The sequence below is a fragment of the Geotrypetes seraphini genome, chromosome 5 (assembly GCF_902459505.1).
Source record: "Geotrypetes seraphini chromosome 5, aGeoSer1.1, whole genome shotgun sequence".
Classification (NCBI taxonomy): domain Eukaryota; kingdom Metazoa; phylum Chordata; class Amphibia; order Gymnophiona; family Dermophiidae; genus Geotrypetes; species Geotrypetes seraphini.
Window position 1 is genome coordinate 264,420,137 of NC_047088.1, and position 24,842 is coordinate 264,444,978.

At 44.6% G+C, this 24,842-nt stretch overlaps 1 protein-coding gene across 1 annotated transcript in view; it reads right to left on the reverse strand.

Annotated features, from left to right (window-relative positions):
* The window catches only part of CRYBA2 (crystallin beta A2), an 87,395-nt gene extending 63,967 nt beyond the window's left edge, over nucleotides 1–23,428 (reverse strand). Inside the window, exon 1 of the mRNA XM_033946329.1 lies at nucleotides 23,158–23,428. The gene's annotated coding sequence lies outside the window, so the exon portion shown is untranslated. The remainder of the gene's footprint in view (nucleotides 1–23,157) is intronic.
* Nucleotides 23,429–24,842: the final 1,414 nt, after the last annotated feature.

Below are 24,842 nucleotides of genomic sequence, written 5' to 3' on the forward strand. Positions count from 1 at the left end.
AGATGCAAATGTTAAGAGCCTTAGCCAATAGGAAGAGGAGGAGGAGGAGATAGTGGATGCTGTGGATGGGCCATTTGGCCTTTATCTGCCATCATGCATCTATGTTTCTATGTTTCATTTGCATATGAAGTTCTTTGGTCATCACTAGCACCAAAGCGATCCAAGGGATTTTAATTGCAATTTAAGAGCATCAGGAATGGATCTCAGTTGTCAACTTACCCAGTTTCAGGCTGGGAGATGTTGGGACAGTCTTAGTTTAGAATCCAAAGCAGTTTTGGATTTGTGGTACCTGATCCCAAAGGCAGCAGAACGCTTTTTTGTTTGGAGAGCCCAAAAACTCCACCCTAGACCCCGCCCATGACCTGCCCAAGCTCCTCCTCAGACCTCACCCCCATAATAATAGTAACTAATTGTAAAAGCCATTTCTCCCATTCATTTTTCATATACACACAATATAATCTTATTAATAATACTCAATGGTAACCACAAAATTTAACTACACAAAGTGCACTCTTTTTCCTCTCCTCATCACTGCACAGCATTTCTTCCTCTCTCCTCCACCCCCATGTGCAACATCTTCCTCTCGCTCTCTCTCTCTCTCATTCCCTTCCTTGCTGCAAAGGGAGTGGGAAAAGAGAGAGAGGGATCTAGGGTGCCTCTCTCCCACCTGCTCTACTGCCACATCCAAAAATGGGGAGAGGGACTGTGTGCAGCATCTTTTACCCCTACCCACCAGCCCCCATGTGCAACATTTCTGTTTCTATCACTCTCTACAGCTCCATGCCACATTTCTTCCTCCATTCCCTCCACCACCACATCAACATTTCTCCCTCCTCTCCCATCACCATGTCCAATAATTTTCCTCTTTCTTCCTTTCCCCATGTACACCATCTCTTTCCTTCTTACTCACACCCATGCTTAACAATTCTCCCTTTCTATTCCCTCTCCCACCTCAGCACCCGTTTCCCCCCATCCTTCCATCTTTTGTCCCTAGTTATTAAGAAATGTTTTTCAGTGCTCAGGAAGCTTCGTACCATCAAGAAATAAGTCTCTTTTTGGTTGTTGGTGCAATCTTCCATTTTAAGTATACTGGACTACTGTAATATTATATATGTAGGGTCTTATTTGAAAATTTTTAAGAGATTAAGGGTAGTCCACAACGCTGCTGTTCGCCTCATCTTTGGCATATCACTCCCTTTTACCACAATCTGCACTGGTTACCGCTGGAGTCTAGAGTATTGTTTAAATTTTTTTGCATTTGTTACAAAGTAGCCTTTGGTCTGGCACCAGTTTATCTCCTTTCTCATTTTTCTTGGAGTCATTTTAATAAAAATACACGGAGAGCGCAGTTATTTACTTATCCTTCTATAAAATATTGCCACTACAAGAGGTTCCTTGAGAAAACTTTCTCTTTTCAGGCCACCAAAATGGATAAATGGCTCGGAAAAATGATGCCAGAAGCCTCTTCTTATTTAGATTTTAGGAAATTGCTAAAGACTCCATTATTTAATAGGCTGACATCGTAATGGTTTTACTTTTTCTCCTGTTTCAACCTGTTTGCATTTTATCTTCTTGTTTCTTACTTGCATGGTTTGTCTTTTCATCTTGATCAATTTTATTGAAATGTTTCTGTACCTTTTATTGAAATGTATGTACTGCCTTTTATTGAATTTTACTGTGATTTTTATTGAAAATGTATGTATTTATTGTTTTTTCTCATGCTGTGAGCCGCTTAGAACCTCCCCGGTATGGCGGCATAGAAATCAATGATTATTATTATTAGTTCATGCCCCCTCCCTCTCTTCTGTGCTCCCTCTCTTGCTTCTGTGTCCTAATTCGCCCCCTCTCTCATTCTGTGTCCTAAATTCATGTCCCCTCCCTCATTTGTCCCAAGTTCACGCTCTCTTCTGTCCTTGTCCCAATGTGCCCCTCCCTCCTGTGACCCAAAGTGCCTCTCTTCCTCCCTTTTGTGTCCCAAGTTCACGCCCCCTCCCAAGAATGTGTACCTGTTTCCTGGCTGGCTTTAAAACATCCAAGTAGGTCTCCTCCTCCTCCTCCTTCTTTCCAGCTGCACTTCTTTCTTCACAAAACTACAGACAGCAGCAGCAGAGTATGGCCAGAGGTCCTGGTGTGCTCCCAAGTATAAAAAATCTCACTACTCCTAGCCCCCAGACCATATCCCCTCCACCTTTCCCTAGTCATATTTTCTCTTCCTTCTCTGCTTTCCCTGAGTTGTCCATCTCTCCCTCCCCCTTCTGTCCTCTCCCCTGAATTTCTTTCCCTTTCCCCATCTTGCCCCTCCACCAAATCTCTCTCCCTCTCCCCATTTTGTCCCCTCCACATCCATTTCTCCCTTCCTCCCCCACCTTCCTTCATGTCCATCTCTTCCTCTCTTCCTCCCTCTGTCCTTCTCCAAATCCATCTCTTTTTATCCCTCTTCTGCCCCCTCTGCCACCTCTTCCTTTCCTCCTCCTCCTACCCCCTCTGCCGTCCCCAAATCCATCTCTCCATGTCCCTCACACATCTGACATCATTCCCTCCTTCACTCCATTACTCACATCTCTCCCTCCTTCCCTCATCTGAGTTCAATATCTCTCCCTTCCCTCAGTCCCATATGCTCCTCTTTACCAGTTTTCTACACCTAGCTACCGGCCAGCGTGCCTGCTGGTCGGCACTCTGCCGCATCCCTGCTGGCATCTACTTCCCTCCCCTCCTCCCACCCACCGCGTATCTACAACTACATTTAACTTCTTAGAAAAGCATTGCGCCACCCTGCCCCTGGCCCCGGCATCTTCTCTCCACTGCGGCCAGCCCTCTCTGACAAGTTCCTGTTTGCGCTAGAGAAGATGCCGGGCCAGTGGCAGGGTGGCGCAGCACTTTTCTAAGAAGTTAAACATAGACATGCGGCAGGAAGGAGGAGGGGAGAGAAATAGATGCTGGCGAAGGGGCGCGGCAGAGAGTGCTGACCATCAGGCACGCTGGCCGGTAGCAAGGTGCCGCTCCCAGCCACGCAAGAAGTGGGGGTTTTTCCCCCTACTGGATTACCCACAAGATGGGCAATTTTGGGGGAGGCCATGGCCTCTGTGCCCTTCCCCCCATTCCGACGCCTATGCATGACCTTAAATAAGCCAGGACATTTGTACCTACTAAATAGGAGGTGAAAGTGAAACGGGCCCGATGTTGGCACATATTTAAGGCTACCAACTGGATCCAGATTCGGAGGGCAGGGTTGATGCATGCTGAGACTTATAATTTTGCTATTCTTAGAGAATGCAATGGGGAAATCAGGACCACATGCAATGGGGTAAATCCAGGCCGGGATCAACCCTGTCTTGCCAATCTGGATCCAGTTGACATCCTCTAGACATATTCAATGTCTATTTGAAATTTTATATTATTAATACAATTTGCTTTAAGAGTCCATTGAAAGCAGTGTCCTGTACTCTGTGCCACTTAACCTCCTCTGTGGTTTCACCCACTGCTCTTACTGCCAATTGAGATGCAGAAGGGATGAATTAGAAAAGGTACAGAGAAGGGCGACGGAAATAATAAAAGGTTTGAGACGACTTCCTTATGAGGAGAGGCTAAAGCGGCTCAGGCTCTTCAGCTTGGAGAAGAGATGGCCCAGGAGTGATATGATAGAGGTCTATAAAATACTGAATGGAGTGGAAAGGGTAGATGTGAATCACTTGTTTACTCTTTCCAAAAATACCAGGACTAGGGGGCATGCGATGAAGCTACTAAAAAATAGATTTAAAACAAATTGGAGAAAATGTATCTTCACACAATGTATAATTAAACTCTGGAATTCGTTGCTGGAGAATGTGGTGAAATCAGTTAGCTTGGCGGGGTTTAAAAAGGTTTGGATAATTTCCTAAAAGAGAAGCCCATAGGCCATTCTTGAGATGGCTTGGGGAAATCCACTGCTTATTCCTAGGATAAGCAGCATAGAGTCTGTTTTGGTACTTGGGACCTGGATTGGCCACTGTTGGAAACCGGATCCTGGGCTTGTATGGCAATTCTCATGTTCTTAAGGTAAAAAGAGGAAGAGGATTGGTGGGCCAGGACATCACGCTTCTTCTCTGGACACCGTGGCAGGTTAGTAGCTATCTCTTTCCGAGCTTCTCTGGAGATGAACGTGTTTACCAAGGGGAATCAGTGAGCACAATGCTAACAGGAACAGATGTTCCATCCTCCGCCTGCATCCAGGTGCAGTTAATCATTTACCAGGGTGCAGAGTGAGGCTCCTCAGCAGTGGGTACCCGAGGGACAGCCTGCGACTGGTGCTGCTAGGAGCACACGGAATGCACCCGGCCTAAAGGAAGCAAGCCTTGTTTTTCTGTCACTTGAGCTGCTTTATCAGGCCAGAAACGGCAAAAGTGTTTCGCATTCATTAATATGGAACTTTCGAGCTGAGCTGTTAATCCAGCTATCCTGAAGCAGCTTTGCTAACATAGACTTGACCAAGGACGGCTGCCGAGAGCGGGCAGAGAACAGCTCAGCACCAGCTGCTGGCTAATTAGTTCAGCAATCTCTCCACACACACAGGTGCAGAATCCAGACCAGGTAAAGCACAGGTAGCGCACAACCACACGCACACAAGAACCCACATGTGCACACAAACATACCACACACACAAGAACGCACATGTGCGCACACATACCACACACTCCACATCCACACATGCACACATACTCATACACACATGTACACAAGAACACATATGTGCGCACACATACCACACACTCCACATGCACACCCACACACGCACACATACTCATACACACATGTACACAAGAACGCACATGTGCACACACACACAAAGCACACCCACATACTCACACACACACACACACAAGCACACACGCGCGCACACCACACACACATATACACATGCACACAAGCATGCGCACACACCAGGTATAGAATAGTTTACAAGGGGGTGCTGAAACATTCTTAGCCCAACCCACCAACTTCCTAAATTTTGAGCATTATTTTGCCACCATAGCTGAAAAGAGTGTTATCTTGTTTCCTGAAGTGCTAATTGGCAGAAACAAAATTCTCTGTTTGGACCCTGTTTCAGATCCTCATTCTCTTCTTGGTTGGGCTGAGAACTTTTCAGCAGCCCCTTGTAACACACTCTGTCCAATGAAAGAGAATCATCCGCAGGGCAGTGATGAGGCCTGACACGAAGCCACTCCATCCAGTGGCCATCCACATAAACAGCCAGTGCAATGGGCCCCTGCCATGGGTACACACAGTTCAAGGCAGCTCCCTGAAGAGGTGACTCAACAGGTCGAAGAGGCTGCAGTGAGGCAAGGCAGGATGGGGTGTGGTGCCGTGAGTTAAGATCCTTGGGAGCGTCAGCAGAGACCCTTTCTCATTGCAACCTTTTCTTTCATTAAAATTGCACACAAATATCAACAGCCCATCATATGCCAATGAGCAACCATATTTCACAAGGACGGAGAGACTCCCTAAAGAAGGGCTCTCTCACGCCCTCCCCCACCGCAGCAGCCATGAAGTCCCCCCTCCTCACAGTTCTGCAGTAGCTATAGCAGCTGATTAGGGAGAAAAGAAAATACCGAGGGTCATCAGTTTGGTCTTCATTTGGACAGTCAACTTTCACTGGACCTACAGTTCAAAGTTCATTCCTAGTATTGAAGAAGTTGAGACAAATGAGAAAGTATATTGGGGCTTCGCAACTAGCTTTCATACTTTCCAAATGAGGTTACTGTGGGTTGAACTAAACCTTTGATTAGAAAACTAAATTATCCCAAACCCCTCAGCCAAGCTCATTCTTTCTGCTGGAGGATATGACTCTGTCCCTGTGAAGGCCCGAATTAGATTTAAATGGTGTATCATGGTGTTGAAGATCTACCATCGTTGGGCGCCTCAATACCCCATTCATTCGGCTTCGCCTTCCTTGAAAGTTTTAGCCCCTCCCCCTTTTACAAAACCGGAACGTGGATTTAAGTGCCGGCCAAAGGGATTCTATGAGTGTCGGAGCTGTTACCGCCATGCTACTGTTTTGTAAAAGGGAAGGTAGGTTACAATCGTAGGCACTATACGAAGTTAACCCCCGTTCCCCCTTTTATTAAACCATGATAGTGCTTATTAGTGCAGGGAGCCTCGCTGACCGATCCACGTGGCTCTCGACGCTCATAGAGTTCCTTCGAGTGTTGGGCAGAGCGTGGGGGGATTAAATGATCCATCGGTCAACGGAGTGAAATATAATAATAAATAATAATAATAATTAATTTTTTTTTGTATACCGCTATACCAAAAGTTCAAAGCGGTTCACAACAGAATAAGAGAACATAAGAGTTGCCTCCACTGAGGCAGACCATAGGTCCATCTTGCTCAGCGGTCCGCACCCGCGGCGGCCCATCAGGCCTATTGCCTGAAACAGTGGTCCCTGACTAATTTTATAACTTACCTCTACCTCTGTTCTTATCTGTACCCTTCTATCCCTTTGTCCTCCAAGTACCTATCTAAAGCTTCTTTGAAGCCCTGTAGCGTGCTCCTGCTTACCACATCCTCCGGCAGCGCATTCCATGTATCCACCACCCTCTGTGTGAAGAAGAACTTCCTGGCGTTTGATCTAAACCTCTCCCCTTTCAATTTCTCTGAGTGCCCCCTTGTACGTGTGGTTCCCCTTAATTTGAAAAGTCTGTCCCTGTCTATTTTTTCTATACCCTTCATGATCTTGAAGGTTTCTATCATGTCTCCTCTAATATATATAAAGTACATTAAAACAGTCAAAAAATGCATCAATTAAAAGTTGAAAAGCAAGAGAAGTAATCAGTGCCACAACTAAGATGTAAACATGTCAAAGAAGCCTATTGGGAACCACAAGAACAAGGGGGCACTCAGAGAAATTGAACGGGGACAGGTTTAGAACCAATGCTAGGAAATTTTTCTTCACTCAGAGGGTGGTGGACACCTGGAATGCGCTTCCAGAGGCTGTGATAGGACAGAATACATTAAGGGGATTCAAAGAGGGATTGGACCAGTTCCTGAAGGATACCGGGATTGAGGGATAGATGTAGAGATAGGATTATGAAAGGGTATAGATAAGAAAAAAAAAAAAAAAAGGGGGGGGATTAAAGGGTTTTAGACAAAGGTCATGGACCTGATGGGCCACCGCGGGAGCGGACTGCCGGGCGCGATGGACCCTTGGTCTGACCCAGCAGAGGCAACTTCTTACGTTCTTAGCGGCCTGAAATGGTAACATTCTATCAAAAAAACTTCTTATAGGGACATGATTTTGGAGAAGGGTAATTAAATCGATTTATTCTCTGTGTTCAAAGAAAACTGAGAAGCAAGATAATCTGGTAGCATCCCCAAAACTGTTTTGTAACAAATGCAGGAAAACTTGAACAGGACTCTGGACTCCACTGGCAACCGATGAAGTTTTGGACAAAAAGGGCTGATGTGTTTCCATTTTTTTAGTCCAAAGATAAAGTGAACCAGTCTCAGTTTTTTGAGTATTTTTTTGTAAACCCCTAAATATATAATATTACAATAATCTAGAATACTGAAAATGTTTGTCTGCACCAGCAAACGAAACGAAGGTTCGTCAAAAAACAGTGCAGAGCTTCCATAAAACCAAGATACATTTCTGAAAAAGTAGATCTATAGGTTTTTCCAGAGTCAGATGTTTGTCGAGAGTTACACCCAATATTTTCATAGATTGTTCAATGTTGTACTCTCGCCCGCTCACATGGATCGTGTTTTCTTTTATCTTTTCGTTGGGCGTTGCCAAAAAAAATGTGGGTTTCTCTGTCTCAGGGGACAATATGGATGCTGTGCTCAGTAGGAACCTTTATATAGGACATTTCCATTGGGGCGCCCATATCACAACAACAAGGTTGAGAAACTGTCCCCCGATGAAGGCTAGTTGATAGCTGGAACGCTCTAAAACAGTTTGAGCGTCGGTAGTTGACAACCCACCAACGTTGGTTTGGGATGGGAAGCCACTAAGATAAGTGTTGCTGTTCTTCTTTCTTTGATACACTTTAATACATTTTGGATTAATAGAATTTTAGAGAATCACCAAACGTATTAACATTTTGATAAGCTTAATAAAGCTATTTAAAGTTAAGAAATTAAATTATGCACTCTCAGTCAGCTAGTTGATAGTTTTTCAATTAAATTAACTGATTAAATATAAAAAACAAAAATCTTTAGAGGTAGGAAGGAGGTTTGAAGTAAATGATTCCATCACATGCATTCAGGATGAAGACTCGAAATAACATCTAACTTATAAGAGGTCTCTTTACTGAGAATATTGCATTCATTATGATACTTCAGCCTCTTAAGTTAAATTTGATGAATTTATTTATACATTAGGGTAAAAGGATATGCTTAAAATACGGTTTTATATGATAAGTATGGGTTATTAGTAATAATAGATTGTTTCATAACCAAGAAGTCAGGCTCTCAATAAAAATAAAAATAAAATTTATTAAAATCATTTTTGTATTAATTATCCTTCATACCCCCTTTTCTTTTTGATTGACAATTTTGTGGGTTGGATATTTTGGGTAATGATCCGTGTGTTTTGGACAGAACATGACTAGCTCCGACTTAGACCAGCTTTTTATTTTGTAATGATCCTGGTCTCTTTGTCCAGTGTCTTAGAGTTTGTTCTCCGCAGTCCAGGGAAATATGTGGAAAAAATAATAATAATGCTGCACACATTAAATAAATACAATACCAATTCACCTTTGTTTCTTATCAATTTTAAAATTCTTCCCTATCCTTTCCCTTCGTTTTTTCCCTCTGTTTTTAATTTTTAAAAATTTTTTTTATTTTCTTCCACACTTCCCTTTTGTTTTATTCCTCCTCCCCACCTTAGTATGTCTGTCCTTCTATTGTCTGTCCTTCTGTTGTCTTTGCCCATTATTTATTTTTCATTTTAATTGTACAACGCTTTGAAATATATTGTAAAGCGTTTTATCAAATTTTAAATAAACTATTACAGTCAGGCTCTATGTATTGTATTAAAAAGTCCACTTTATATGGTATATAATAAATAAGCTCCGTGCTCAAATTGAAGTCAACGTGATATTTAGAGCATCATAACCCCAGTGTAGTCCCATATAGTGCATCATATGTAACTTGTACTTATCTGGGGACGATGCAGCATTTCTCTGCTGTAGAAGTGAACAGAGTAAACCTGAAACACCACAAAATCAACAGTGCCCACCCAAAGGTGCCTAAACTCGGTCCCAGGTTTCTGGAAATCTATGCAAGCGCCTACACCAAACACTTCTGGGTTCTCATTCTATTTTCTAGGTTACTTTGTACATCGCTTTGATTGTAGGCGTTTATAAATCTTTCAAATAAATCAATAAAATCTTCCCACCCCCACGAGTCTAGGACCATCCTGTTGACCTTGTAAATAGTGATGTTTGGCAGCAGTGTAGTGGCAATCAGGTAGTTACTGGCAACCATTAAATGATTTGCCTATCAGGTTGCCAAATGGCTTTAGTTGAGTTGCCAAACATGTTTGCAATATGAGCAGTACCAATGCTTAGTTCTATCAATCCAGATAGATTGTGAAGTAGTAGAAGATCCTCCAAAAGTCACTCAGGGTCTATCGATCAAATCTGCCTTACCGTAATAGCACCAACTTCCTGGAGTGATACAAAAAGGGCCAACCTAGGGAGAGGCAGCTCTGTAAACATTGCGGTAGGTAGTAGAAAAAAACTAAAGGAATTGACCCCAAAATATCCACAAAGAAGAAAATCCAGAGAAAACAAAAAAAAAAACTCTGTGGAGTGACGATGTTCCTAAATGGACTTTATTTGAAAGTGTCAAAGTTCCAAAGGTACACTGAAATCATCCACATAAGAGTCTTAAAGGACCTAGTCCGCTAGGGATACAGAACCCAACATGGTCCGCGTTTCGACAAAAAGTCTTCTTCAGGGGTCCCTGGGGGTCCTATAAAGGGGAATACGTGGGAAACAGGGACCCCTGAAGAAGACTTTTTGTCGAAACGCGGACCGTGTTGGGTCCTGTATCCCTAGCGGACTAGGTCCTTTAAGGTTCTTATGTGGATGATTTACTTTTATGTGGATGGAATTATTTTATGTGGATGATTTCAGTGGACCTTTGGAACTTTGATACTTTCAAATAAAGTCAATTTAGGAACACCGTCACTCCACAGAGGTTTTTTTGGTTTTCGGTAGGTAGTAGAATCCAGAACATCTCACGGTACCCTGTCACCTTAGGGCTCCTTTTACTAAGGTGTGCACGCAGCAGATCAACGTGCTCTAACCCCGCGCTAGGTAGCTAGAACTAACACCAGCTCAATGCTGGCGTTAGCGTCTAGCGTACGCGGCATTGTAGCACATGCTATTCTACGCATTAAAGCCCTAACGCAGCTTAGTAAAAGGAGCCCTAAGTCTTCTGTTCCTTGTTGTTAATTAGGTGTCTTGAATTGTTTTTATGTTTGTTACCTTGTAACCCTTTCCGGGCTCCTTGGCGAGGACGGGATATAAATTGAATTAAATAAATGAATAGAACATTACTATACTATATTATAAATTATTTCTAAAGCGCTACCAGACTTACGCAGCACTGTACAGGTTTCTACTTTATAGACATTCAATCCTAACAAAATACCTGTCCTCAAGTTTATTTACAATTTGATAGATCAACCATCGACATGTATCTGGTCGGTTTACAATGTTAAAAGCAATCACATAGAAATTAAAAATAAAAGAAGAGGGGTAAAGTCAATTGAATCAGGTTGGGTAGACTGGATGGACCATTTGGGTCTTTATCTGCCATCATCTACTATGTTACTATGTTAAGACGAAGACATGGCAATAAACAGGTACGGGAGGACCTTGGGGGAGGAAGATTAATAATTATATCGTGAACTAAAAATAATGGAAAGGAAGGGGTGTGGCTTCTTAGAAGCGGTTCTCATAACAGGAAGGCTGTAGCTGGAAAAAGAATTTCTTCTTGTGCTTTGGTATGCGTCCTGAAACACATAGGTTTTGAGTTTATCAAGCGCGTTTTCATGGCAAAGATAGGCTGGCATGGCGTTGCAGAGGGTAGGGGCAGTGATGGAGAAGATTGTGTTTCTGGAATAATAGAATGCTTGAATTGAAGGGACAGTCAATAAGTTCACACACACAGGACACAGACAAACCCCCCCCCCCCCAATTATAGAATAAGTCACTATAAACGAAGCACAGAAATCCCAAGAGGCCAGATTCTGTATCCAGGGAAAGACCAGAGAAAAGAGAAGCAGCTGTGAATACCCTTAAAAAGTAGGAAAAATAGCAGATGTAAATGTCAAAAACCAGATACATTTTGGTAGGGTTACCATATGGCTCCAGAAAAAGGAGGACGGATTGAGACATCCGGGTTTTATTTCCATTGAAAGCAAACAAAGGAAAGCCTGGATGTCTCAATCCACCCTCCTTTTTCTGAAGCCATATGGTAACCCTATATTTTGGCAATTGCTATATGAAAAATCAAGAGCCCAATATTTAAAGCTATTTACCCAGGTAGTGCATGCTCTGCAAATAAACAGCATTGCCCAAGACACATCTTGGGAGGGGGGATGTGATTGATGTCTACAAAATCTTGAGTGGTGTAGAACAGGTATAATGTAATCAATTTTTTACTTTTTCAAAAATTACAAAGACTAGGGTACACTCGATGAAGTTACAGAAAAATACTTTTAAAACCAACAGGAGGAAAACATTTTTCACTCAGAGAATAGTTAAGCTCTGGAACGCATTGCCAGAGGTTGTGGTAAGAGCGGACAGCGTAGCTGGGTTTAAGAAAGGTTTGGGAAAATTCCTGGAGGAAAAGTTCTTAGTCTGTTTTAAAGAAAGACATGGGGGAAGCCACTGCTTGCCCTGGATCGGTAGCATGGAATGTTGCTACTCTTTGGGGTTCTAGAATCTTATTACTCTCTGGGATTCCGGAATCTTGCTATTCTTTGAGATTCTGTATGGAATGTTGCTACTCTTTGGGATTCTAGAATCTTGTTACTCTCTGGGATTCCGGAATCTTGCTATTCTTTGAGATTCTGTATGGAATGTTGCTACTCTTTGGGATTCTAGAATCTTGTTACTCTCTGGGATTCCGGAATCTTGCTATTCTTTGAGATTCTGTATGGAATGTTGCTACTCTTTGGGATTCTAGAATCTTGTTACTCTCTGGGATTCCAGAATCTTTCTATTCTTTGAGTATCTGTATGGAATGTTGCTATTCCTTGGGTTTTGGCCAGGTACTAGGGACCTGAATTGGCCACCGTGAGAACGGGATACTGGTCATGATGGCCCTATGTTCTGGCCCAGTAAGGCTATTCTTATATTCTTAAGTCTTTGATTATATGTGTGATGTGCTCACTATTACAGTCTGAGTGGGTGTAAGATTAGGGTTACCATATTTTAAAAAAGAAAACATTGAACACACAACCCCGCCCCATTCTACCTCCAGCCCCGTCCAGTTCTGCCCTCCAGTCCCGCCCCCCAGAATGCCGCCTTTCGTTGCTACATCTCTGGCTGTGTCTGGAGGGCCTGGAGCATGCGTGGATGCGTATGACAAACACTGGGTTTTGGAAAGTCCATCCAGTTAACCCTATGTAAAAAGGTTACTAGTTCAGTCTCTGTGTACAGGTAAAGCTGCATTCCCATTGGAAGAACATTCAGGAGGAGGTCTGGAATATGAGTTGGTTCAGGCCTCTTCTCTGCATGGTCCTGCCTCAGTTTTAATCCCAGCTCCTTCTAAATCAGTTTGTACAAGGAATTTCCATAATTCCCTAATCCTATTTGTCCTGTTTTAATTAGATTGTAAGCTCTAGTGAGCAGGGAATCTGGTTTACTGCTTCAGAATTAAAACCAGCCCGCCAGCATTAGCACTGGTGTAGCTTGCCCAATGAATATCTGATCCCTGGGTCAGAGAGCAGGAGCTCTGAGCACTGCTCAGGGGTGTCACGTCACTGACTTTAGGCCGCTTTCCTTCTTGAGAAGCCAATGCAGAAAGCTATCACCGGTCTGTGGAGTTACGAATAGTTACATGCAGAATACACAATTGCACATTGCATTCAAAAGAGGCCATTGTGTGTTCCACAGAAATGCAGAGAGCTCAGCCGGGACTTTCGATGCACGGTTACCGGGATCATTTTTTCACCAGGTTAGGGCTGTGTTGAAGGGGTCGCGGTGTTTGAGATTTACCTGCTGGCTTTGTCTCCTTTTGCCACCTGACGGAAGCCCCTGCAAGGTTCAAAGGGAGACAAGAGGTTACAGACATGTGCGCATGTCTGAACAAAACCGTGAAAGCGCACATCGGCGCCTGTTCTTCTACGCCTAAATCTGAGCCTCACCAAAATTGCTTGTAAGGCTCATATTTCGAGAAGAAGGACCAATATGTGCTGTTTTCTTTTGGACATGCGCACAAGAATCCGTGGACGCTCCCAGCACATCCTCCCTCATTAGTCACAAGTTTTCCGTGCACAAAAATAGAATACAGGTAACTTTCTGATGGCATTCGTGCACAGCTGTTCCGGAAGCCTTCTGTATTGGGCTCTTAATGAGACAAATAAAGTGGTGATCCAGGGTTCAGGGTCCTAGCTCTGGCTATTTAACACTTCTATAGCGCTAAAAGGCATACGAAGCACTGTACCTTTTGACATTAAATAGACAGTCCCTGCTCAGAAGAGCTTACAATCAAAGAGTCGGAGATGCAGAAGCAAGCTGACCCCAGATTCTATGCACGCAGCCTGCTTGCGACTTAGGGCCAGGGGAAATGATCCAGTAGTCTTTCAGCATTATCAGTCCCTTTAGAAGGCCACCTCTGCAGACTTCCTCTGCCACGTAATGAGATTAGCCAGGCCTGAATGCAGAAAAACAGGAGACTCTTCTCTCCTGGATGACATTTTCCTATCATCCAATCTGTCACTTTTATCAGAGCTTGTCATCCACGTCCCACACAAGCCAGAGAAGGTCAGCCGGTGCTTTGCACCTGTCCCGGGGCCAGTGCTGTCACGAAATCCTGGAGCGGAGTCTAAGCTGAGGACTGGAGGACGCACTGCTCGCCATCTCCTGAACCTATTTCCACGGGAGAGTACAAGACACAGGAGGTGGCTGAGGATGAGCAGGAGAGGAAAGGGAGAAGGTTTTATAGCAGAAGTTCAAAAAAGCCTTTGTTTTGTGGCTAGATAAGGGAAACAAAGGCGGCTTTATGTGCCTTTTAGAGACTGTTAGAACCAAATACGGATGCAGAAATTTACGCCTGTTGCAAAGATAATGTAATTGTTTCTTTGTACTCTGAAGGACAACTTAATAATTGGACTGTTCATAAAACGGAGGTTAGATGTTTTGTTCGTTCATTGATAAAAATCGACCTAGGCACTACTGTTGCAATATCCTTAGGGGTTTTATTAGACTCTTGTCTGACATTCAGTGGTAAAAAAGGGATTTTTGTAGTTCGCGCCCATATTTGTCTGCCTCTGTGTTTAGGGCTGTCTTGCAGAGTGTGCTATTATCGTGCTTAGACTACTGCAATTTGGTGTTTCTGGGTATACCAGCATCAGTACTGCATGCGCTGCAGGTAGCCCAGAACGCGATTGCGCCAGCTCTGTTTCGATTAAGACTGATCATGTGACAGAATGTTATACAGTGCTTCGCGGTCCAGGTCATTCGCGGTATTTTCCGACCGGGCAGGAGAGGGCAGCCGGAGCACCGGCAAGTGAAGGGAATCACTCGCTGTATGCTCCGACCGCCTTTTCCTGTACCAAAGTGGGGCCTCACCAATCAGAAACTGCATGTCAAAGCATCTCCTGATTGGTGAGGCCCGACTTTGGTACAGGAAGAGGCGGTCGGGACATACAGCAAGTGATTTCCTTCACTCGCCGGCGCTCCGGCTGCCCTCTCCAGCTGTCCTCTCCTGTCTCCCCTGCCTAAAACCCGTCTTCGCGGTTTTTCAAAATTCACAGGGGTTCCTGGAACGTAACCCCTGCAAATTTCAGGGGAGTACTGTATATCTTTGAATTGGTTAAAATTAGTATATAAAGTGAAAAATCAATTTGCCAACACAACTAGGTCCACAGAAAGACAATTTTGAATGTGGGGGATAGTGTCTCATAAATTAAGGGTGAAAGTTATCATGATCCCTTTAGTGGTATTCTGAGACACTATCCCCCCACATTCAAAATTTAACACCGAACATCTTATCTCTACATGTACGCGCAAATGGTCTCCGCTCAACCTCACTTGGTTTGGCCGTCTCTCTACCATTAGGATGATGATCGTCCCTAAACTAAACTATGTTCTCAGCATGCTTCCCATACTCCTTCCTCACAATGTTTACGCCCGTATGGAGAAACTCCTTGTGGATTTTCTTTGGCAGGGAAAACAACCCAGAATTGCGCTTAAAAAATTGAAATCCCCTCGTGACTGTGGGGGTGTTAATTTTCCTTGCTTCAGAAGCTACCACATGGCCTTCTTAATGTCGCAGGGCTCTCTTTGGCAGGAATCTAATCCGACGTCCGTCAATCCCATCTGGCTACAACTCGAAGTCATCTTGACGGATCCTTTTTCTCTTAAACATGTCCCTTGTATGCCTCTAACTTCTTATTTAAAAGCTAATCCCATCCTCCTGAGTACATGGTTGGCGATTTGCTACGTTGATTCTATGGGCAGAATCTTCGTCAGCTCCGGTCTGGAACAATCCTCGGATCACAATTAATAAGGAGATAGTGGCGTGGAAGAGAGGGCAACAGCAGGGAATTTGGTTTATTCATCATCTTCTCCAGAATGACCAATGGCTCTCTTTTTCCGATCTCATGGTCAGATACCACATCCCTCAGTCTCAATACTTCCTCTGGATTCAGCTTCATCATAGCCTCAAATCTGCCTTTCCGTCTCCCACCTCTCTTGCTGATCCTCCTGACTTACCTAATCTTTTTCTTACCTACTCCACTGTGAAAGGTCAGACATCTAAGTGGTATAAGTATATCCAATCTCACACCACTACACCTCCCCATGATACCATAGCCAAATGGGATGCCTCATTGCATACATCATTCACCGAACAATCGTGGCTACTCATGTGGCCTAAATTACTGAAGTCACTTCGATCAGCCTCACACGTACAAACAGCTATATTCCTGTACCATAGGGCTTTTTGGACTCCTGCGAAATCAGCCAAAATAAACCGGTCATACGATGGTTGTTGCTGGACCTGTAAATCATCTGATGGCTCCTTACTTCATATGCTCTACTCCTGTACATATGTCTCATCTTTCTGGTCGAATGTATGGTCTACAATTGCCCGTATCTTGCAAATTACCGATGCGTTTTCCTTTGACTTATTGTTTAATGGCTCTTCGATACTCTCTTCCCCTTTATCCATTACTCATGAACGGTTGTTAATTATACTTTTATTCACTGCTCTCTCCACTATTCTCCACAATTGGAAAGATTCCACTAAACTACATGTCAATCAATGGTGGAGCTCAATTTGTCTCCTCGTGAAATATGAATGTCATTTTGCTGAACGCAATAATTCCATGTCCTCTTATGCAAAAATTTGGTCCCCATTGCTTGAATATTGTAGATCAGACCCTTGACTACTGCACTCATGAGTATAATTTGTATCTTGCCTCACCCTTAGTCTTTTCATTTCAGGCACCTCTCTGGTTTTACCATGTTTCATTTAATATTGTTTATGTCAATTTCTTTATTTTATGCTTGGATCATTTAAACTGATTACTCTGGTACATTGTTAGAACTTGCACCTATTATGTCTTATTTCCTTTTCCTGAACTAATGTCTTCTCAACTTCTATTTTATTTCTGATGCATTCAATCATTTATGACTATTATTCCACTGTGGATGCACTTCACATTTGTTAATGACATTGTTATAATGTGCTCCTTGTTGGAGTTCGCATATTGTTGGCTTTGTATTTCATCTTTTATAAAATCAATAAAACTTTTTGAACTAAAAAAAAACACAAAAAACTGACCTTCATTCATTTGTCTTTCTGTGGACTTGGTTCAAATTAGAACATCGAATCCTGTATAAATTACTGGTCATGGTGCATCTTTGTATACACAAGGCACCGAAACATTTGATGGATATCATTCTGCCATACGAACCGCAACACATGTTGTGCTCGGAGACTCACGATGAGCTACATATTCCGACAGTGAAACAGCTGCGTCTGGCTGCGTCTAGAGCTCGCATGTTTTCGAGTGCGGGTCCTCGGGAGTGGAATAAGCTTCTGGGCCATTTACGACAGCAGTTTTAAGAAAATGTTGAAGAAATACCTCTTCTGTAAGATGAAATCTGGGCTTTTTTGATGCAAGGCGCTGGTAGCCTCTTTGTAATATTAGGAGGATTTACATTATCACTATTATGTTTTATTCATGTTCGATTTGTTGTGCTGTATGTGATTCTGTTTGTGTATGTACTCCGTTGTAACCCGCCTTGGGAAAGGCATGGTATAAATCAGAGATCTCAAAGTCCCTCCATGAGAGCCGCAATCCAGTCGCGTTTTCAGGATTTCCCCAATGAATATGCATGAGGTCTATGTGCATGCACTGCTTTCAATGCATATTCATTGTGGAAATCCTGAAAACCCGACTGGATTGCGGCCCTCAAGGAGGGACTTTGAGACCCCTGATTTAGAGCCTGCATTTAGTGCAGAGGTGTCAAAGTACCTCCTCGAGGGCCACAATCCAGTTGGGTTTTCAGGATTTCCACAATGAATATGCATGAGATCTATTAGCATACAATGAAAGCAGTGCATGCAAATAGATCTCATGCATATTCATTGAGGAAATCCTGAAAACCCGACTGGATTGCGGCCCTCAAGGAGGGTCTTTGAGACCTCTGGTATAAATAAACAAATTCAAACAAAAAGCAGGCCTTTTCGTTACGCAGTTGAATGGTTAGAATAATGGCAGAGACGTGTGATGGATGCACATCTGCATTTAAATGCCACTATTCTACCTAACTGCTACAATGTAAATACGCACTATGGGACAGAATCTCTAAGTGGCGCCGTTGTTGACGTCCGCCAATCGCATGTCAATCATGCGATGGTGACGGTTACAGAACCACACCTCCTGCAAAGGAAGGTGCCGGAATTGTAGGCCAGGGTTTTCCAGGCCCACATTTCCGGCACCTACCTTTGATGTGGATCGTGCCTCCATGGGGGCTATAGGCTGCCTAACTCTATTACCATCGTGGGCGCGCCTACAGTGGCGTTAGGCAGTCTAAAGTGCCGAGGGAGGAGGGATTCTGGCACCTCGAAACTTAGATAAAAGCATAGTTTAAAGGGCTTTTTCTACTGCGCTTGGGCACCTATAAAATCAATGCCGTTTAGAAAATCCAGGCCTATGCCTACAGCATTTGCAAGAGGGGCGTACATAGGGGTGGGGCTTGGACGCAACCTAGGCGGGACTTGCGCTCACATGCGTAACTTAGAATTCTGTTAGTTTTGCGCATCCCTGCCGCATCTGGATGCCAGCAAAAATGCGAGCACCTGAATGATAGGCGTGCCGATATCCGCATTATGCCAGTATTCTATAATGGACCCAAGTTCTATCACAGAACGTATGGGCTTTGGTTCCATTATAGAGCAGGGCTAGAACTGCAAAACCTCAAGGTGCATAAATGGAGGCAGCAAAAAAACCAAAAGATCGTGGAACAGAAGATCGGATGTTAATAAGCGTCCAAAAAACTTAAAAACAATAATCAAGGGTGTATAGAGTCACAAGTAGAAATCAAAGAATGTAGAAAATACAAACGACCCAACACAGGCCGTGTTTCAGCAAAATCAAAATGCCTTCCTCAGGGGTCTTATGGGGTCCTTGTAGTGAAGGCATTTTGAAGATGATGGTTTTCAATTATTAATCTACAAAGCGGAACGTACGCAGGTAAGGCTAGACTCAGGACGGCTGGCCACGATGGACCACTGGCCTGACCCAGCAGCGGCAATTCTTATGTTCTTACATCCGATCTTCTGGTCCATAATCTTTTGGTGCTATTTGGTCCCTAAGGGGGTTTTCTCAAAGGGTTTCTGAACATCGAGCACTCGAGTACAGCAACAAGCTGCACCTCAGTTCAGGTGTGAGCAATTACTTACGCTCAACAGCTGCTGCTTGTGCACCCCCCCCCTCCCGACCTGCCCACTCCCTACTCCCCACCCACATCCATACCTCTTCTAGTGGTCAGCAAAGAAATTACACACTAAGAATATGCTAATGAATGCCAATCAGTGCCGCCTGTAGCCAGTTATTCTTAGTGAATGCCAATTACCACCTGCTTTAACAATTAGATTGACAGTATTCTATAACCTTAGTGCGTAAGTGCTCAGCATGCCCCAATCTGCCCATGACCCCCCCTCTCCCCCCTCCCCCCCCCCCACACACACATCCATACTCCTAGCAGTGGTCCACCAAAGAAATTTCACGCTTAGGTTATAAAGCATGATCAAACGAAGTTACACATAGCCAATCAACCAGTGAATGCCAATTACCACCTACTTTTAACAATTAGGCTACGCGCGTAACTGGTAGCATTTTATATCTTGTGCACCACGCGTGAAAATGGGCGTGCACGATTCTAGAACTAGGGAGTAAGTGTGTACTTGAATATTTTATAATGCAGCTATGTACAGCGACATTTTGCCTCTGTCGTCCCAAACTGCGCCCCCGGTAACGCCGAAAGCAGATCGCATAACAGCAGGCTCATGCTTTCTGTGCATGTACGTTTTACACACGTAGGCAGCTCTGCACTTCTACAGAAGTCTTTACACATGGAAAAAGCTTTATAACATTAACCCTTTCATTACTATATCTTTCCTTGCTCTGGTGGACTTTGTCTCCCCCCTCTCCCTCTGCAACCTCTATCTTTAATATCGCCGACCGGCAGAGCAAAACACAAAGCTTACCACTCATAGACCCAGTCTGTGAACAGATACAGCAGAAAGATGGCAAGGACCTCAGAGACGAACTGTGGCCAGTTCAGGAGTCGTGCAAAACACTTCTGAAATTGTGTGTCTATATTTGTTGTTGCACAAGCTTTGACTTTTGTTTTCAGTTAGCTTTGACTGGAGCTGTAACCAGAAGTCCATTTTCAGGGATTCCTAAAAATGAACTGAGGGGGTCTCGATATTCTCCCCCTCCCCCCCCCTGGCCATTCACAGCCTGCCGCAGTCTACCTTTTCTCGTGGGGATGCTTTGTGCAGAGAAAACCACATTCCTATGTACCTACCTTTCGATCTTGTTGGTCATGCTTTGCTATTGAGGGGTTTGATGGGCTCCATTGGTTTGAGGGATTTTTGACCAAGAGTAAATGGTTGTCTGTTGTTCAGAAAGTTGGCTAATTTGTTGTGGCTCCCTCGGAACTCCCCATCCTTGACTGTAGTTTATTTGCAGCCCTCGGGATCACAAGGACTTTATGATCTCAATAGCATCTGTTCTAGGTTAAGTGACTGTTTGGCATTCTGACTTGGTTGACTGGTGTGAGGGGCGAGAAAAGTTCTCAGCCCAACCAGCAAAGCTGGGGCAATCTCCATCGAGGGCTATACACTTAGTCCAGTGATTTTCCACCTTTTTCATTCCGTTGGAAAAATACGGAACGAAAAAAGTGGAAAATTGCTAGACATAGCCCTGGATGGAGACTTTTCAGTGGCCCCTCGTAACTTGCAAAGACTCAGATTCTTTGGGTAAGTAGTGAGAGGGCTCAAGGACCTCTGTGGGACTGGAGCTCCTTCCAGGATCTAAAGAAGCCATTACGGGACAGTTTTCACAGTTTGGGTATTGAAATTGTTTATTTCCATATACTTGAAAAGCAGGTTTTTGCAGTTGTTCAGAAATCTTTCATTAGGTTATGGCTGATTCGCCAACTGCGACGGTACTTGGCAGAGCATGATTTGAAAGAAACCCTGCAGGGCTACAGTCCTATCTGGACTAATCCAATACGAAATGTTTGGATCTTCCTAAAAAGGAATTGATCAGATTAGAAAGAGTCCTGAACAAGGCACAGGATCTATTGTTCCATGATTTACACTGGCTACCAATTCCTCACACAATAAAACAAATAGGAGAAATGATTTCTTTATTCAATGAACAAATAAGCTCTAGAACTGGTAACAGCGTTTAGCGTATCTGGGTTTAATAAAGATTTGCAGCAAACAGAAGAAAGGGAGACCAAAGCCAATCCAAACCAGTACAATTGGCCTCCAAGAATGGGGCTGACATCCCAGTTTATTGAGGGACCAACATAGGCCTTTGTCAGGGGTCATCAGCATAAGTGATACAATCAAGAGATTCCTTGAAAGATCGGTTGATAAATCCAACTCAGACAGGCAGAGCAGCAAAGTAGCAAACATCGTGTCATTCATTTGGCCTCTCTAGGTGGGTCTCTCAAGAAACTTGGATGTCAATCAATTCTTGGAGGCCCATTGTGGCTTTCATATAGGTTTGGACACGTTCCTGGAGGAAAGGTTCATAATCTGCTATTAGGATAGACATGGAAAAGGCCTCAAAACTCACCTATTCCTGAAATACCTAGACAGCTGACCCACTTCCCTCCTTCCCCTCTCTTGCCCTTTCTCCCCATTGTTCCCACATCCCTTAAGTTAACTCAACTTGTACCCCACTAATCTTCTGTAAACCGCATAGAACTTAACGGTATTGTGGTATATAAACTGTTATTATTATTATTATTATTATTAATGCCTGGGATTGGTAGCATAGAATCTTGCTATTTGGGGGGATTCTGTCAGGTACTTGTGTCTGGATTGACCACAGGATACTGGCTTAGATGGACCATGGGTCTGACCCAGTACACTATTCTTATATTCAAATGAGTGGTATAGAATACATATTACAAAAGACCACGGGCACTGTTAGTAATGCGACAGTGGAGCCATTTTCGAATTTGGAATTATCTGTACTCCACGTTCCTCTCCTCTATGTGTTTAATGACAAAAGAACCTACGCCAGAGAGCAGAGTAGAAAGTATTCGGTGTGGCTCACCCCTACAGTCTCTTACTAAACAGAGCGGGAGCTACAGAGCCTTTAGATACCACTTATAGTCAAGCATTTCCCCCTATCTGTCCTGGCAGGCTCACACTTTTTCTAATGTACCTGGGGCAAAGAGGGTCACAAGGAGCAGTGTGGGATTTGAACCCACAACCTCAGGGTGCTGAGGCTCTAACCACTGCACCACACACTCCCCACATCCATCCACGCATAGTCACAGAAGTATACAGCGTGGTATAGAACAGTCACTCTTAAAAGCTGATTTAGAGAGACAGTATAGAGAAGAAGCAGAGGTATAGAATGACCTGATGCAGGAATTAGACGCTATAGAAACTTTCCAAATCAATAAAAATGAAGGCTGGGGTGGGGGGAGAAACCTAAAAATTGTGCAGGTCATAAGCTTTTGGCTTTCACACTTTGTTCCCGGGATGATTGCAGGATCCTGGAAGCTGCAGGATATAAGCGCAGCCCGTGTTTCACAAGGGATGTGTGCACTTGGCTGCGGTAATTCTGCCTGGGTTGGGTTTTTTTAAAACCATGTTCTGATCCCAGTACAGAACCCCCCTCCCCCCCCCCCATCCAGCCCAACCGCACAGCTCCTCTGAAATTTGAATGTTGCTGAAATGAACATGCAAATTCCCTCACAGGGAAATATGTTCCCCAAGTGATCCCAAGGAGTGAAGGGTCTGAGGGGAGGTGGGAGATGCCACCCGGGTGCAGAGAAAAACGAGTGGGGGTGCTAAACCCCAAAGAAATGGCAGCACCCCCAGAGCCTGTCACATACTGACGCTAACTTCTAGACCAAAGTGCCCCCCTGTCCCTGGGGGCTCTGGAAACTGAGAGAACAGAACATGCAATTCCCCCCTCCCCCCCCCCCCCCAATCTAAAGCACTGCTTCAACTACTCTCTCCCACCGAGACAGGACTTCTGCAGACCTTAACTGGTGGTTTGTCTTGGAGGTGGGAGCGCAGTGCCCGGGGGGGGGGGGGGGCGCTTGCACCCCTTCCTCTAGCACTGTCCCAGGTTTCCTGGTTCAGGAGTGAAAGCAAGATCCCTAAAGGGCTGCCAGGCAAAGACATGATAGACTAGAGAAGGCAGAGTTGTGGAGAATATACGGTTACCCCTGGAAGCTGGTGCTGCAGCCAGAGGGCGCCCGGTATGGATCCTATAGGGGCCGGCTGCCATGCTGAGCCTGCTTAACGCGAGCCGAACGAACAAAGCGCGCATTGAAGGCATTGCGCGTCTGGCTCGGCGTGAGGCAAGCGCAGAGTTGGGTCCGCTCCGCTCCGGTCCGGTCCGCTCACCTGTGGCAGGGAGAAAAAGAGAAAGGGAAGCAGGGAGTGCCCGGCTGTGCCGCGTTGGCAGCGGGAGCAGCAGCTCAGCTGAGCCTCACCTGGCGCCACCCGCACACTGGCTGGGCAGCAGCTCCGCGCCCGCGCTTATATAGCGCGCAGCCACAGCAAGAGGGGCTAAGAGCGCGCCCAGCTAGCGCTCGTCGCAGGGCAAATATTGACAGAAGGCAGGCAGGGCTGGGAGAGGGCGGTAGGGACCACCTGCTGGAGGCTGGGCAGGAAGGAGAGGGAGGAGGGAGCAGGCAAAAAACACCAGCTGCCACTTTTCCACCCACCTGACTCGGTTAGGGGTCTGGCCCAGAGAGAGCTGGACCCTGGAGTGGATTGTACTGGGCTGGGTGTGTCCCCGTGCAGAATGCAAATAGTGGACTCGAAAGGCACCGTCTGCCTCTAGTGTCTTCTACCTATTTCTTCCATGTTCTGTACTGCTCTCCCAGGGAATGATTTACATTAATATATTCAGCTACTCAAGCATTTTCCCTCACAATCCCTCTAATGTACCTGGGGCAATGGAGGATTAAGTGAGTTGCCCAGGGTCACAAGGAGCAGTGTGGGCTTGAACCCACCACCTCAGGGTGTTCAGGCTGTAGCTCTATGACCTCACAATGCAGGTGTAAAGAGCCTTAGCCAATCGGAAGAGGAGATGCAAATGTTAAGAGCCTTAGCCAATAGGGAGAGGAGGAGATAGTGGATGCTCTGGATGGGCCATTTGGGCTTTATCTGCCATCATGTTTCTGTTTCTATAACCATAAAGCTCTATGACCTCACAATGCAGGTGTAAAGAGCCTTAGCCTATAGGAAGAGGAGATGCAAATGTTAAGAGCCTTAGCCAATAGGGAGAGGAGGAGATAGTGGATGCTCTGGATGGGCCATTTGGCCTTTATCTGCCATCAAGTTTCTATAACCATAAAGATCTATGACCTCACAATGCAGGTGTAAAGAGCCTTAGCCTATAGGAAGAGGAGATGCAAATGTTAAGAGCCTTAGCCAATAGGGAGAGGAGGAGATAGTGGATGGGCCATTTGGCCTTTATCTGCCATCATGTTTCTATGTTCTTATAACTATAAAGCTCTATGACCTCACAATGTAGGTGTAAAGAGCCTTAGCCTATAGGAAGAGGAGATGCAAATGTTAAGAGCCTTAGCCAATAGGGAGAGGAGGAGATAGTGGATGCTCTGGATGAGCCATTTGGCCTTTATCTGCCGTCATGTTTCTAAGTTTTATTTATTCTTGAAATACCGCTCATTGTGATGCATCTATGAGGTTTACATAATATTAGCAATAATTGATAGTAGTATGGAGAGCGGGAAAGGAGAGATGACATGATCTGGGAGAGGGGAAGAAGAGCAGGCAGAGGGAACACAAGTGACAGATGGGGAGTAACGGTTTGCTACTGGGAAAAGAGGGGTTGAGAAAAAGGTGAGAGGAGAGGTTGTGAATACAGTACAATCCTA